This window comes from Leuresthes tenuis, unplaced genomic scaffold, assembly GCF_036924035.1.
Source record: "Leuresthes tenuis unplaced genomic scaffold, fLeuTen1.0.hap1 SCAF_19, whole genome shotgun sequence".
In the NCBI taxonomy this organism is placed as follows: Eukaryota; Metazoa; Chordata; class Actinopteri; order Atheriniformes; family Atherinopsidae; genus Leuresthes; species Leuresthes tenuis.
Genome location: NW_027325373.1, coordinates 21328833 through 21345394, shown reverse-complemented (window position 1 = coordinate 21345394; position 16562 = coordinate 21328833). Strand labels below are relative to the sequence as shown.

At 44.3% G+C, this 16562-nt stretch overlaps 1 protein-coding gene and 1 long non-coding RNA gene across 2 annotated transcripts in view; one reads left to right on the top strand and one right to left on the bottom strand.

Moving 5' to 3' along the window:
- The window catches only part of ddx56 (DEAD (Asp-Glu-Ala-Asp) box helicase 56), a 212546-nt gene that overhangs the window by 153750 nt on the left and 42234 nt on the right, over window positions 1-16562 (top strand). The window lies entirely within an intron of this gene.
- The window catches only part of LOC140276975 (uncharacterized), a 137808-nt gene continuing 127821 nt past the window's right edge, over window positions 6576-16562 (bottom strand). Inside the window, exons 2-3 of the long non-coding RNA XR_011909062.1 lie at window positions 7036-7091; window positions 6576-6907 (exon numbers count right to left, since the gene is read on the bottom strand). This is a non-coding gene — a long non-coding RNA (uncharacterized lncRNA). The remainder of the gene's footprint in view (window positions 6908-7035; window positions 7092-16562) is intronic.

Here is a 16562-nt window from a genome sequence, read left to right as displayed (position 1 = left end):
CTGCATCTGCGTCCAGTGCTTCACGGTTCGTGACAGGCTCTGGGTGGAAGAGCTCTGATCATGTTCCCAAGGGTGCGATTGAACCGTTCGACTGCTCCATTGCCCATGGGATGGCAAGGTGTCGTATGAGATTTCTCAACACCAGCGACTTGGAGCATCTCTGCAATCAGGCTGCTTTCAAAGTTCGCACCTTGGTCTGAGTGCACTCGCTCTGGGAAGCCATACACACAGAAGAAGTTGTTCCAGAGTTGATGAGCGACAGCTTTAGCCGACTGGTTTGGGCATAGGTATGCCTGAGCCAGCTTTGTGAAATGGTCAGTCACCACGAGTACATCCAGAGACCTGTTCGATGAGTCTTCAGCTGACCAAAAATCAATGCAGACCAACTCAAGAGGCCTTGAGGTCTTAACACTCTCAAGTGGTGCCGTTGCCTCAGGTTCAGGAGACTTACTGACCAGACAACGGCGACAACGCTGCACATACTCCATGACATCCCTCTCCATCCCGATCCAGCAGAACCGCTGTCTAGCCAAGTAGAGCGTCCTCTGCCCTTGGTGACCTGCCTCATCATGAATCCCTCTCAGGACCTTATCTTTTAGGTGAGTGGGTACGACATACCGGTAAGTCTTTCTCTTTGTCACAGCATCCTTTGAAGTGCGATACAGAACACCGGCTTTGATGGTAAGTTGTCCCCAATGTCGGGGAAGCCGTAAGACTCCAGCTGGTTCATGTGGGCGTTCTCGTCTCGACTGCCGTCTCTGGCGTTCCACAAAGTAAAGCACCCGACCCAAGCATGGATCAACACGTTGCACCGATGTCAGTTTGTCCTTTTGCAACGGACGGAAATCAGACAGCTCAGAAGGCAGAAGAGATTGAGTGAGCTGCGGCAAGCAGAACGCATGCGAGGGCAAGCAGTCCCTTCCTAGGGAATGCTCCAGAACAGCAGATACTGACTTTGAGGAGATAGGTGAATGCTGGGACACTGCCGCTGCACTGTTGAAGGCCAAAGTCAAAGGCCGGTACTGCAGGTGGTTGAGAGGATCACAGGACAACCGAAAAGCATCCTGCAAACAGTCAGGTTTTAGGGCATTCCCTTCTTCCAGAAGGGCACCATAGGGGACTGTTGTGAGTCGATGGAGAACACTGGGGTGCACAAAAGGCTCACGGCTGAGGGCATCTGCCACCACATTTTTAGGACCAGGAATGTACCTGATGTCAAAGTCATACGGGGCCAGTTTTGAGGCCCACCTCTGCTCACAAGCGTCCAGCTTGTGATTACTGAGAATGTAAGTGAGCGGGTTATTGTCGGTCCAGACAATGAATTGCTGGCCTTTCAGCCAGTGGCTGAACTTGTAACACACAGCCCACTTAAGTGCGAGGAATTCCAGCCTGTGTGCTGGGTAGCGAGACTGGGCATAATTCAGCAACTTGCTGGCAAAGGCGATGGGCCTTGCAACACTGTCCCCATCAGCCAGCTGAGAAAGCAGGGCCCAAGGCCATTGGAGGAGGCATCAACTGACAGGAGAAAAGGCCTACTGAAGTCGGGGTGGGCAAGAGTGACGTTGTTCAGTAAGGCCTGTTTTAGCTTCCTGAAGGCCTCACTGCATGCAGGAGTCCAATCAGCAGAAGAGAGGTCCCGATACATAGGCTGGATCTTCTTACCCTTGGTACGTTGCGGTCGTTTCACACCAGACGTCAATGCGAACAAAGGTTTGCTAATACCAGACTACCCAAGGAAGGATCTGATCTTGGTGGGAGCGGGGATGTTAGTGCCCTCCACCATTAAATCCTTCTCCTGTAGTGCAACAACTGCTTTCACTTTCTCCGGGTCAGTTGAAATCCCCTCTTTTGTTACAACATGCCCCAGGAACTTCACTGAAGGCCTCATGAAATGACATTTTTTGGGGGCCAGCTTCAGGTTGTGCTCCTTTAACCTCTCGAACACCATCTCCAACCTCTGCAACGCCAGCTGTTCAGTGGGGGCAAACACAAGGATGTCATCGAGATAACATAAGAGGCTCAGAAAGTTCTGATCACCAAATATGGCCATCATCATCATCCTCATGAACGTGGCTGGGCTGTTGCAAAGCCGGTTATATTTATATAGCTCAAATGGAGAGGTGAACGCCGTGAACCTTTTGTCCTCCTCGTGGACCTCCACGTTGTAGCACCCAGAGGTCAGATCCATGGTCGAGAAGAACGCATTCCCCCCCAGGGCAGCCAGGGCATCAGCCTGATGAGGCAAGGGGTGTGCGTCACGGAAGGTTTGCGCGTTCAACCACCGAAAATCAGTGCAGAGTCGCAGGTCGCCATTCTTCTTCCAAACCAGAACAAGAGGTGATGCATATTCGCTTGTAGACTTCCTTATGATGTCACGCTCCTCCATCTCATTCAGAGCCACCCTCAGTTTCTCATAGTGAGACGGGGACAGTCGCCGATAGGGAAGTCTGAAGGGCTTGCTGTCACTCAGTCGGATGCGGTGAACAAAGTCTCTGGCTTTACCACAGTCCAGCCTGTGGCGAGAGAAGATGGACTCGTACTTAGCCAGCAGGTCAACCAGCTCCGCCTTCCAGAAGGGGGACAGGTGAGTCGCGTCAATGTCAATGTCCTGCAGTCCCAGGTCAGAGAGGGTGGGACTAAGAGTCGGTCGAGCAGTACAGTCCGAGTCAACAGTCAAGCTCTTCTCACTGGCTGTGTCAGCATTGTCAGCCGTCTTTGTCACAGTACATTGCACTTCATCAGGTGAGTCAGTTACATTGAGGTCGTCAGTGTCAAAGTCTTCCAGTGCCACACATGGTGACACGTCAGCAATCTTGCAGTTACGTCTCAAAGTCACTGGTCTTGGGGAGGGGTTAATGACCCTCACTGGAACCCATCCATTGCCCCACAGTGGTGTCACAACACGGCCCACCATCACTGAACGTGGCACTGTTCTTGCTTCACTTGGCTCCACAACCACTGTGCTGCCCGCTGAGAGATGTAGATGAGCAGGTAGGCGACCCCAAACCAGATGTTCTGTCAAGGGCTCCAGGGTCACTGCATGTTTGAGCTTAACAGTGCCCACCTTATAAGGACACTCATCCCCTCTCCATGTCTCCACAGTGTCCAACAGCTGCAGCAGGCCCTCCTCCTCCACTGGAATCTGATCAGCAGGAGACACTCCCCTCCCTAAGCCCTCCCTAAGCTTGTGCGAGTGCTTCAGCACCCGAATGAGGTGTTTCATGACATTGCTGCCAAGAATGAGATCATCACTTTGGCCCTCCACGATGAGTGTTGGAACAGAGAAGCTCCAGCCAAACACCTTCATCTGCAACTCACACACACCAACAGGGTTTGTTTTTGAACCTCCACACCCGATAAGGACAACTGAAGTGGGGGAAATAGAGTCAGGGGAAACAACTTTGTTCAGCTTCAATAGAGAGCATGCACGAGAGCTCAAGGAACAGGCCATAGAGCCGCTGTCAACCATGGCTTGAAGTTTTACAGTATCTTGGATCATCACATCAGTGTGAAAGAGGTCATCAGTTGCAGACAGTCTTTGTGTATTTTGAATAATCACAGTGGAGTTATCACCTGCTAAGAAGCAGCACTGCGAGTATACTGACTCAAGATCAACATCATCAGGCTCTTGTGGGGACATGTCATCTGGCCCTACACTACTCCCCTGCTCATGTGGGCCAACTAGCCTTCCTGCTGGTTGGAACCACCAGGCTGAGAAGCAGGTAAGTCAGAGGAAGGGACACTCTGACAAGTCACAGCCTGATGTCCAGTAGCATAGCAGCGAAAACAAAGTCGCTCTCTCCTGCAGTGAGACATAGTGTCATGGTCATCACCCCCACAAATGGAATACGGGCCTCGAGACCTGCCACGGCCACCAGCACCCGACCTTGGCGACTTGGAATGCTGGAAGGTCTCTCGCTGCAGCAACCGCTCAAGGAGAGTGATGACATGTTCAAGCGACCGCCCCTCAGACCCCCCCCCCCCCCCTGGCTGGGTTGCAGGCTTCCAGCTGGGTGGGGAGATTGACGCTGCTGGAGGCGCTTCTTCCGGTGGTGTTCATCCAACCTCACCTGAACATCAGTGGCAGTCTACTCCTCCAGGGGCTTGCAGCCAAAGACTAGGGACAGCTCAGTATCCGGGCAGTGAATGATAAACATGACTGTCACTTCACGAGAAGGATTGTCGAGAGTTTTTCCTTGTCCCTTTAATCCATCTACAGCAGTGTCAATGGCTTTGTTGAGCCGAATCCAATAGTCAACAGCAGTCTCAGTGGGTTTGTATCATAAAAGTCTGCAAGAGGCATAAAAGAGGTCACAGAGTCGCTGAAGTGCTGCCTAAGTATGTCAAACACAGGTTGAGGGCCTGACTTTAAGTCCAAGGAGGGTCGACTGCGAAGCCCAATGGTCACCACATCACATGCCCTCCCCCTTAGCTTGCTCAAAACTTTATCCACCTGGTAACAAAGCTCAATGCCCCTCCTACACAGGTAAAGCCTCATAGCTTCCTCCCACTCAGAGACTGAAATCCTATCAGTGTTATCTCCCCTGAAAGGATGTGGCTCATAACTATCATGGTTAATTGTCAAGTTAACCTTAGAAAAATCAGCTGTGGTTAACTGAGTCATATTAGCATCATTAGCTGGGATAGACTTAAGACATGAAACAATATTCTCACCTATACTGGTCCCTATCTATTTCACCAGGTCACTGAGAATATGGACATCTCGACCAGAAAGTGCAGACTCACCATCCACCCCAGCATCTGCAGCGGCACATGCACTATCCCTCCCAGGACGATTGTGAGGAGTAGATGTAATGTGTCTGTCTTCACTAAGCCCACCCAGAGTGGGAAACTGACTGAACCACAGTTTAGAACCCCTACCAACATTTGACACATAATGTTCATCCATTTTCATGAAAAAAAAAAAAAAATATATAAATATATATATATATATACAAATACACAGATAAGAGTCTATTACCCTATGCAGCTTTAAAAATCAGTTTGTTTGTTTTGTGATAGTTATCCCTAATAGAGAAAAAAAAAATTACCTTGTGGATTCACACATTAAAACACATCAATATACCAATAGCATGTTGAATATTACAACCAAACTGAATTTTTTTTTTTTTTTTTTTTTACTGGGAGTGAATAAAGCACCGGTGAAGCAGTCACGGGACGAGTCGAACGTGTGGGGTCACCATAGCAACCACAAATGATGCACCCTCGTAGTTTTTAATCCGGGTCACGGCACCATTGTAGCGTTTTTTTTTTACTCTTTCGTTGCGTTGTGTAGTTCACAGAAAAAGGCCTTCACTGTTGGCAACTTGCCGTTTATTTTGGACATCTGGTAGGAGATTAATATAATCAGTCGCAGTTTCCTCACACACAACAAACATCAGGGAGACAGCAAGGTCCGACTGCTCATTTAGTACTAAAATAAACCATAACTTGACAACATGTAATGTACCTGGTAGGAGATTAGTATAATCAGTCGCAGTTCCCTCACTCACAACAAACATCTGAAAAAAAAGTCAAATGAAAAGAAAGTGCAGATTAGCTAAAAACACGCGCACTAGCATATAAAACGAACGTGGAGCTCAAACTCGTGCACCTACCAGGGAGACAGCAAGGTCCGACTGCTGCTCTCCCCCGGGATGCACGACCCTACCCCACAGGGGTGCTGCATTCAAATAACATAGGACGAAGATGTTTGTGTTGTGTGATGAGTCTTTTTTTTATGGCAAGTGGAATCACACTACACCTCAACTCCGTTACATTGGCACTAATGCAGTAGTCACCATATTATAAACAGGAGAATAAAATACAGACGTTTTGTTGCCTTCTTTTAAGTATGTTTGTACCTGGGTGCTGGCTGGTTTTCTTTTGTTTTTTCAGGCTGGGCTGGACGGCTGGGAGGAGCGCTCTCACCATCCCCACCTGTGTCCCATTATCAATCTGGCACCTGTTAAAGCCTGCTCCCTCCTGGCTTGCAGTGTCGGATTATTGTCTCACTACGGCCGAAGGCGCATGCCAGTTGGATGTCAAGCCAGAGATCTCTACCCAGCCCAGCCTGCCACCGAGCCAGCCCGCAGCCCATACCCGAAGCCCATACTCGAGCCTGTCTTCACGAGCACATACACGGGAACTTCGGAACAGGGGAATCACTCGTCCCCCGAGCCTTGCACGGAGTCACCCGGATGCAAGACCTCCTTCCACCTCACCCGGACCCTGGTTCATTCTCCTCACCTCCTGAGATCCTTATTTCCCCCCTCCCTTAATAAACCCCTTTTGATCTTCACCTTCTGTCTGCTGTTCGCTTTTGGGTCCAGTCCTCCCCGGACCCTAACAGATTTTAATGCCAAGATTCGCTGTCGCGATCTGTGGATCTGGATAAATTGTGTTAGCTCTGTAGAGGTTCTTCGTGGCTAACTACTGGAACATCTGAGCTTTAAATCTCATGTTAACTCTCAGCAGGAAAAAACTCCAAATGAACAAGAAGCAGCAGGAAAAATATGAAGGAGATTAAATCCACAATGTGAACTCACCAGTGACGCTGAGTCGACATCCTCCAGAGCCAGAGCCGTAATCAGTCTTCACTTCACACAGATACAGACCAGAGTTCTCAGTCCTGAGCCTGGACACATGAAGTCTGAGTCGTCCTTCTCTGAGGGCGTCTTTGTCTCTCTGGACTCGTCCTGCAAACTGTTCATCCTGAGACTCTGACACCTCAACACCTTCATTAACATGATACAGGAATGAGACTCTGTGATCAGTTATCAGGTTACAGATGATATACAGGGAGCTCCAGGAGCTGTCAGGTTTGGTTGTGAACACTCCAGAGTGATGTTGTGCTTCTCCTCTGCCTGATAGGAGCTCTGTGTCACATTCACTTCAAATGTTGCTGCTGAGGCGACAGAGACGGAAAGAGAGGAGCAGACACTCTTTAACATGTGATAGCAATAATCTGCACTATCTAAGCAAACAGATGATGATCAAAGTATTTGGACTTGATAAGTGAAGATGGAAACTGACCACAGACACATGAAGTGAGGATGATGAGCAGCAGGATGCCGCAGATCATCTTCTCCCTGTGAGAGGAGACGTCGTTGGTTTCAGGGTTTATAGCCGAATCCTTGCTTTTTCTTCCGGTCAGAATTAACAACAGTAAACCATGGCAACAGAGGTGGAGCAGCTGTATTTGCAGTTGGAGCTCATCAATATTGAAAAACAAATGCTTATATTGCAAATGTCGAAAAGCAGGTGACAGAGAAGACGTTTGCGGAGGTGGTCTGTACGACCACTAAACTGGCCGAAGCTGAACGGGTGAATTTACAACCTGGATGAACAAATGCATTTTCAATATTTTTGAATATCAACGAGCTTCTTCGCCGTGTTCAGCCATTAAGACCGGAAAAAGCAACTGCCAGAAATTAGGTTCTGAGCGGACCAATCACAGCACTTACGACCTGTGTCAACGCCACGTGTAGTTGGAATGTTTTGGAGGTACACGTCAGGCTACGGTGGAGGGGTCCACGTCCACGTCGTAGCTACGAAATGACAGAGAAGTATAAACTATGTTTTAGAGATCAGTAAGTCTAGAGTGTGCCCCCTATTCTGCTACATGCTGAGTCAGCCCAAAGTTGTCCAGAGTGTTACTCAGGTCTTTCGTCCCTTTGTCCTGAGGGTTGTCCATGTGGATGTTAAAATCACCAACAATAATTACACAGTCAAAATCAACACAGATCATAGACAGCAGTTCACTGAGGGCATCAAAAAAGTCTACACGTTATCTGGGGGGCCTGTAAACATTCAGAAACAGGACTCTGGATGAGGCCTTGAGCTGTATAGCCATATATTCAAAGGACTGAATTATTCCAGGAGATAACTGCTGACATTGAAATGATTCATTAAATAAGACTGCGACCCCTGTTAACACAAAATCCAAAACTCAAAGCAAATGAAGAGAAAACACACAAAATGCAGCAGAACAACAGTTCAGAACAGCTACTAATGATGAGAGAAATGTTTTCTATTTCCATAAATCACCTTCATTTTTTGTCCTTTACAGCAGCTGCTGATCACTCCCAACCTCAGAGACCGACTGAGAGTCGACGACCAGACAGCAGAGGATGGATCAGCGTCTTCTCTAAACTGGGACAAGCAGGAGGATTAATAGCAGTTGCAGTAGCTCTGCTGATTATACTCATCTCGAGTCGTTGTTTCACTAATCCACACTAAAAATCAGTGCCTGAGAGGCTCCTGCAGAAAAAAACCTTAATAACTTCTAATCATTCCAGTAGATGGTAGTAATGCTCCTCACACAGCTGATGTGTTTGCTGACATCAAACTGTAGTGGTTCACAGGAAGTGAGGTTTTTCTTTCTAATGACACAGACAGTCAGTGGGTCTACATGATTAACTCGATTATAGCTATAGTTGGGTTATGCTCCTTATCCTAGCAAGGGTAATTATCCTTGGATATATGGCGGTGAATGAATCGAATCACTGGTACAAAGCATGTCTCAGTACGATAGGTGGCGCTGTGCCCAATTCATCTATCGCTAATAGAGCAACTTCCGGTTGACGTCTTCACCACCAACAACAACAACAGCAAAACTAAGGCATTCGAGAAAGATGGTGAACCAGAGCAAGATGAAGCTACGTCCCTCTACATTTTGTTTGTGATGAGCATGCTTATTGCACAAGAATTTCCAGAATTAAAAAGCTCCAGTTAAACCTGCTGACTGGCAGATGTGCAGTTCCTGCAGCAAAGCATTAAATCTGCTCCCAGAAACCAGTGACTGTAATATTAACTCAATGAAGATTGTATTTGAAAGTATTTATTTCTTTTTAAAATAACTCATCACATTTTCTCTGTTTTGTTTTGTGTGAAAATCAGAATAAAAGAAAACGTCTTCAGACAGTTTTGTTCGGAGCAGCGTCTCACATGAACTCTGAGATCTGAATCTGTGTTGAGTTTTCAGTCCGTGAGTAAATTTTATTTAAATGGCCCTTTTCAAGAACAAATGTAACAAAGTGCTTTACAATGAAAATAAAAGAATAAAAAGATAATAACTGATGCCCATACAATATTAAATAAATACGATATAAAATAAAGCATACCATACAGTATACAGTACTTTTCAGAAAACCAGGTTAAATAGATGTGTTTTAAGAAGCTTTTTAAAAATGTCCACTTTTCTCACACATCTTAAATCTAATGGAAGATAGTTCCAAAGTTTAGGAGCAACAACCTCTGAATCACAGTCTCCTTTAGTTCTCAGCCTGGATGGAGGAACAACCAACAAACCTGATCAGAGGACCTCAGAGTCCTGTTGTTATGATGGGGCTGCAGCAGATCTTTGACATATGAAGGGGCCTGAACACGCAACACGCTGAGTGTGAGAACAAGAACTTTGAACTGGATTCTGAACCTGACTGGGAGCCACTGTAAAGAAATCAGAACTGGTGTTGTGTGCTGTGGCGCAATTGGCCAGCGCATTCGGCTGTTAACTGAAAGGTTAAGGACGAGTTCGATTACCAACATATACTCTTGCCATGCCTTCATAACATGCTCTGCACATGTATTTCTACTGGCAGTGCCCCGTCTGATTCCAAGTTGTTGGTCAGTGAACCTTAAACACTTTTTTTTTTGGGTTTGGTTTTCCGGGCACTGTCGTACAGGACGCCTGTGAACGGAATTATCTGATCATCTACTCATGCCTTCCCTGGCCTAGGCAGATTGAGGCAGCCTTGTTGCACTCTGTTTAAGAGAGGTCTCACCTTCCAGAGGGGATCACGCTTCTTCTCCTCATCAGAGACATCAAGATCGTTTGTGACTTTGTGACTGTTTTGTGACTCCCTGATCCAGGGACTGTGATAGTAAGATTGAAGAGAATCCTTAGGCAAGACCCCCTTACCCTACCTGCCTACCTGTATGTCGCTTTGGATAAAAGTGTCTGCTAAATGCATAAACATCTTGAAGAATCTGTCTCGACTCATTGCATCAGCTATAACTGGCCCCTTGTCTTCGCCGCCCAGTACATCCGAATCCTAGGGTATCCGAGGCATACCATGTACATAGACATGCCAAAGAAGGTTTTCAGCTCCTCTGGTGTGGGTTTTAGACTTCCTCCAGTGATCAACACCTCCCGATTGTTTGTTCGTTCTGACATTTCTTTAGAAACTTGGTCATCGATGTACTGTTGGAAGTAGTCAGAGGGCTTCCAGTTCTGATGGATTTCGTCTTCCTCTCCTCTCTCTGGGCCTCATCCATCTCATCTTCAGACTGCTCTAAATCTGAATCTCCCTCCACAATTCTTCAATGGAGGTTAGTAAGTCCTGATGTCAGCTACAAAGGACATTACATAAAAGTCATGTTTTGAAAGGGTTAAAATGACTAAGCCTTTATAAAAGTGTTACTAAATTGAAGTAAAGACTTTGATATTAAAGACAAAAAAAGATTTTTAACAATAGAAACATGATATCTTCAAAAAATTGTCGACTTACCTCTCTTGTTGCTGTAAAACATGGAAGTTGAAATTCCAATTTCTTTTTTCAAAGGACAGTGCATGTGATGTGTTGGCCACACCCCCACAACTGGGGCATCAAAAGAGAGCCCAGGATGTCCTCTGAGAGGGACAGTAGGACTCAGATAGAGTCTATAAGTTAAGCCTAACTTAGAGGTCTCTGACTCATGTCCTGCACAGAGGATTTTTATGTGCTGGCATAGTCCCTGTGGCGCAATCGGCCAGCGTGTTCGGCTGTTAATCAAAAGGTTGGTGGTTCAAGCCCACACAGGGACGAGTACGTATATCATCCGAACATTGGTAACTTAGACATACTGTCTTCAGAACATGAACGTGTCCCCATCCTTTACAACCAGATAGGACAATTTTTCCATCGACAGCAACTACTTGTATGTTTGGTAGCAAATCGAAAGCCGCTCTACCCACAAGCTATCAGTCTCTGTGCTTAGAGTCCTCCAATAACCTTCCATTCCTTCTCTCGCCGCTCCGTAACCCCCATGCTCCCCGGGCGCTGTAATTGGCTGCCCACCGCTCCAGTGTATGGCATCTGTCTCCATGAGTGTGTGACCCTGTGCATGTGTGTGTTCAACAGATACCAACCTGGATGGGTCACATGCGGAGAGTCATTTCGTGTGACCACATGACAGTAAAGTGATCTTTAATAAAGTATTCTTAGTTAAATAAAACCAGATTCATTCTGCGGGAGGCTCTCTGGGGTTATAATTGCATTTCTCCTGAAATACCTCAAGTCAAGATGAAGCACAGGTCTGCTACTCAGGCTTTGTGGACTCTTCTTTTATAACGAACCATTACACAGAAAACTGTGAAAATGTGGTTCCTCCTCTCCAGTACCCCCGAAGAGACCTTACCAGGGAGGTTGAGGAGTGTGATCCCGTTTTTCCTGTCTGACACAAACATTCTTACAATTTGAATTTATTGAAGTCTGTTCAAAATGAAAAATGTGTTTTCATGTCCAACAATGTTTAAATATTTGATGCTAATGATAAAAGCTCCACGATGTCAGATTTTATGTTCAAAGCAGAACATGTGAAACAGCATAAAAAGTCAACGTTGACTGAACAGCATACATGTGTAACTGTGCTGTCGACACAGTGATGTAAACACTACATAAAGAGAGAGAATGAGCTTTTTACTGTCGGACTGTGTTGACTAAAGTGAGGGCAGAAAACAACAGACTGAGTGAACAAAGAGAAAACCAGGAGCCTGCAGGGAAATCTTGCCCCACAGCTGAAAGTTTCTCCTTTAAACAGAGAAGTTTCAGTATTTTTCAGTTCAGTTCAGGCGTTGATGCTGATTAGTGTTTCCTGAATTGTTCTGTTCTGTTGAAGAATACTTTTTGTTGTAAATGATGTTGTCAGATTGTTAAATAAAATCTACTCTTTGTTCCACTGTCTTCATATAGAAAGTCCAAGATCTTTAATCCTTCTGCAGGCAAGAGGAAATGAGGAACAATTTACTAAAAGTTTATTAAACTTTTTGCATCGTTTCATTCCGACAAATACTCCTGCAGTGAAGGTGTTACACACATATGTTATCAAAATCACGTGCATATATATATATAATTTCTATTGAGAAATGCAGCAGATCACCAGAGTTTCCTCGTGTGTAAGGAGGTGAGTTTGATGGGTCAAACACAGAAAAAACATCTGAGCAGTCAGATCAAGCAGCTTTAAGCAGCCTGGTGGTTTATTCTCTTTGGCTCCACTTTCTCAAGATGTCCTCTGCTGCGTCAAGAGTGGAGTCCTCCTGTTAGACACTAATTCATATGCTGATGTATATTCCAGCTGTCGTGACACTAAACAGTGAAACTCATCTTTTAACACTCATGGTTCAAATGTTTTGACCTGTTTTGACTCCTCCTGTAAGCATGTAGTGTTCTAACTCTTCACACTGTGGGGACAATGCTTGTTCCTTTCAAAAAGGAGTGTACCAATGCTATGTAAGCACAGTGCATAAATATGTACAATAAAAGGTGATATCAAACCCTCAACAATATGAAAAATACCTTATTTGTCATTGGAAGAATAACTTTTGAAGAAAATGACCTTTTAATTGACAAGTAAAACTGGTTCTTCTTTTGATAAAAGAATTGTGCGTAATTTATTTTTTTTTATTTTTACAATGGTTTATTTTATTTAAACACATAAATCAATGTAATAATAATTTCTATAGGAACATATTCATATTCTTATTTGAATGACACAATAATGCTCTTAACAGTTGTGAGAACAATGCACTGATACTTTCAGTCAGTGCAGTTGTTCAGGATGAAAAGATAGAGCCGTACAAAAGATATCTACATTTTAAGTATTTTTATTGATGTTACTGTAACAGGATGTATAGAGATTTCATTGGTTGACTGGTCTTATGTGCGAATACTAAACGCTGCCGCTACTTTCTCTCTTGATGTTGTTGTCTTTGTATTGTGGGGGATGTTTTGGCGTCATATATTTTTTGAAGAGCCTCCACATTGAAGGCAGCTCTGGTCTTTCTTCTGAGGGGTTAAACTTGTCCACTGCTTGTTCTGGTACTGCAAGTTAAAGAGACATGTCTTCTGTGGCATGTAAGGGGGTTGATGTTGGAGAGTCCTCTGAATGGAGATAGAACTTTCATTGTCATCGAAATGGTTCGATGACAATGAAAGTTCTTTCTCGATTGTTTTCTGGAAGTGGTTCCTGGACAACGATCTGTGATGAAATGTCCTCCGTGTCTTGAAGTTCCTGGAATACTTCGACTGGTTGTTCTTTATAATGGTCTCTACAGTCTTCTTGTTTTTGTGCCAATGGTTTTTAGAAGAAACTTTCTCTTTTGGTGGCTCTGAGACATCTTTTGGTTGTTGGACTAATTCCACTTCGATGTAACTCTCCTGTTCTGGGACCACGTCTGGTTGTGGCACTCCAGCCGGATGAGCTAAATCTGATGGAATCACTTCCCGTGAGTCTTCAGAAGCCCTATCTATTTCTTTTTCATCCACAGGTTCAGATATCTTCTCTGGTTCCTTGATATGGATCAGTAATGAAATGTCCTCCGTGTCTTGAGGTTCCTGGGTGACTTCAGGCTGGTTCTTTAAAATGGTTTCTGGCGTCTTTTTGTTCTGTTTGTTTCTTTGATGTAAAGTTCTCTTTTGGTGGCTCAGGGATCCCTTGTGGTTCTGTTTCATTGACTCCCTCCACTTCTAGATTTGATACTTCCACTTGTGAAGCCAGCTCTTCCACAATTTTGTTCTTTGGTGGAAGACGTATCTGATCTAAATGGAGTTCTGGGAGTATGTACAGCTCTGTTTTTTCTTCTGGCTTGATGATTACAGATAGAAATACAGCCTTCATAAGTTCTGCCACCTTCTTTTCCTGTGTCTTTGTTGCCTCCTCCTGTGCCTTTAGTTTGGAGGCAAGATCAATATTGGAGGCAGTTTTTACTTTGAGTTGTTCTTTCAAGCTCTCTACTTCTTTCACAACTATCTGATATTCAGTTTCAGATATTGGTGGATACATTGTTTCACAAAATTCTGCAATGACTTCATTGCATTCCTTGAGCTCCTGCTCACACTTTTCACGGAGATGACGCTCACACGTCAAACTGTTTTCCAGGTCCTTTAGTTTTTCCTGAGAAATGGAGCAGCTATTCTCTGCTGTGACTCTTCTGTCTTTTTCTCGTGTTAGAAAGAAATTCTTTTTCAGCAGCTTAGTCCTGACAATATCCATGCGATGGTATAAATAGTTGATCTTGTCTTTATTATGTTGGTAAGATTCCTGTAATTTCTCTGATCCATAATTTTCGTCGGCAGCAGAAGCATTAGAGGGAATCTCCTCGGTTTGTGAAATTGGAAACTTCCAGGTGACACGACGAACTTTGGAGGCCTGGGGATGATCCTGCACAAGCTGGACGTCCTCGGAATGAGGAGTCACAGCTGCAGCAGAGACCTGGGATGGTTCTTTTTCCTCGTCGTCATTTACTGTTTGAGGAGACGGGGAATCCTCAGAGGCCTGGCATTGTTCTTTTTCCAAAAGGTAATATTCTGACTTGTTGGTGGGTTCCTCATAAATTTCATTATTGCCAAAAGTAATGGTATATGTGTAGAAATCCTCAGGTAAATCGTCGTCTACTATGTCACACCACTGAAGTTGACCAGATGATATCTTGGTTTGACTCATTTTGCTTGTTGTTCTTAAGAGCTTGTCAAAATTACTATTTAAGGTAGTAATTAAGTGTTGTTTTTAAGAGTTTGTCAAAATTACTATTCAAGATAGTAATTAAGTGTTGTTTTTTTAGGCGAAGTGAAAACCGTTTACTGTGATTTTCAAATTTACTTCGAAAACTGGACGTGTTTCTTCAGATAAACTCTTGACGAACTGTGAAAAAGGAGTGAAAATGTCTGGCCTATATAACATTTGTGATGTCAAACAACATCAGAGGTGACATCAATTGTGATGTCAAACAACATCAGTGGTGACATCAGTTGTGATGTTATCATCAGTGATGACATCACAATTTAGTGATAAGACTAAAAAAGAGCAATGGCGCTCCGTTCTCAGCCACCATCTTCTGTTGTTTTGCTCTTTTGTTCAGTTTTATTATTGTACATTTTTAAACTTTCTTTCTGTGAAATCTCTAAATATTCTTGTCCAGGTCAGTTTTAATGCATTAATTGTATGTTATGGTACTCAGGACTGCTTTCTTCATGCCTCCATTGGAAAATTGGACCTTATTCTGTGATGATCTGCAGGTTTGAAGGCCTCTGTTCTGTCTCTCTTCTGGTCTGTGATTCCAACCACAGATTCTGGATGGAATTGAAGTTCGGATTCCAGAATGTTGATTTTTGTTCTCTGTTAATCACTTAACGATTTCAGCTGAATACTTCATGTTACTGTCACGTTGGAAGGTCCACTTCTGCCAGTTTTTCAGCAACCAGTGTAATGTTTCCCACCAGCAGTGTTTCCCATGACAGAATAATGTCAGTTTTTAAAATGTTTTTCCAAAATAAACCTTTTTCCACATTCAAACTGAAGCAGACAGCCTTTCCACTTTTAAGATTAGGCTTAAAACTTTCCTTTATGATTAAGCTTATAGTTAGGGATGGCTCAGGTGATCCTGAATCAACCAATAGTTAAGCTGCTATAGGATTAGACTGCTGGGGGGCCTCATCTGTCACACCTTTCCTCACTTTGCTCTCTTTTTCCCCATTTAAAAAAGCCTCAAAATAAAAGTGATTTTTAGGTGGCTACAATAGAATAGAATAGAAAAATACTTTATTCATCCCCCATGACGGAAATTCAAATTTGTCAAATAGCTCATAAAATATAGATATTTACAATGGTTGTATATTAGACACCAATGATGATAATAATAATCAATGACTAATTAAATAAATTTGAGAAGAACATGTCAGCAGTCACTGTTAAAAAGCCTTATGGCTGTGGGGACCAAAGGACCTCCTGAACCTCTCAGTCCTGCAGCTCAGTGAGATGAGTCTCTCTCTGCAGCTGCTCCTCTGTCCTGCCAGGATGCTGTGGAGAGGATGTTTATTGTTCTCCAAAACTGAATATGATTTCCTCCTCATCCGTTGCTCCACCACAGCACTGAGAGGGTCTAGCCTTCTGCCTACCACAGAACCAGCCTTTTTCACCAGTTTGTCCAGGCGCTTACAGTTTTTGTCTTAAGTGCAACTCCCCCAGCAGAGAACAGCATTGAACAGTGCATTGGAGTGATCAAACATGCATATCATATCTCTACAGACATGAGCAGTCTCAGGAAGAACAGACCGCTCAGGCCCATCTGAACACTGAATGCTAAGGACAAACGTTTTCCTTTGCACCTTTGATTATGAGCGAATATATTCAACTAATGTGTGAATCATTTTGTTATTATCACCCGTCTTGGATAGGTACTGTACTTTTCAGCAGCATTAGATTTCTAAGATAATGCGTCATTTGGCAGGTCAGACTTGATAGTTTGGGTCCATATATTGGGAAACATTACACTGGTTGCTGAAAAACTGGCAGAAGTGGACCTT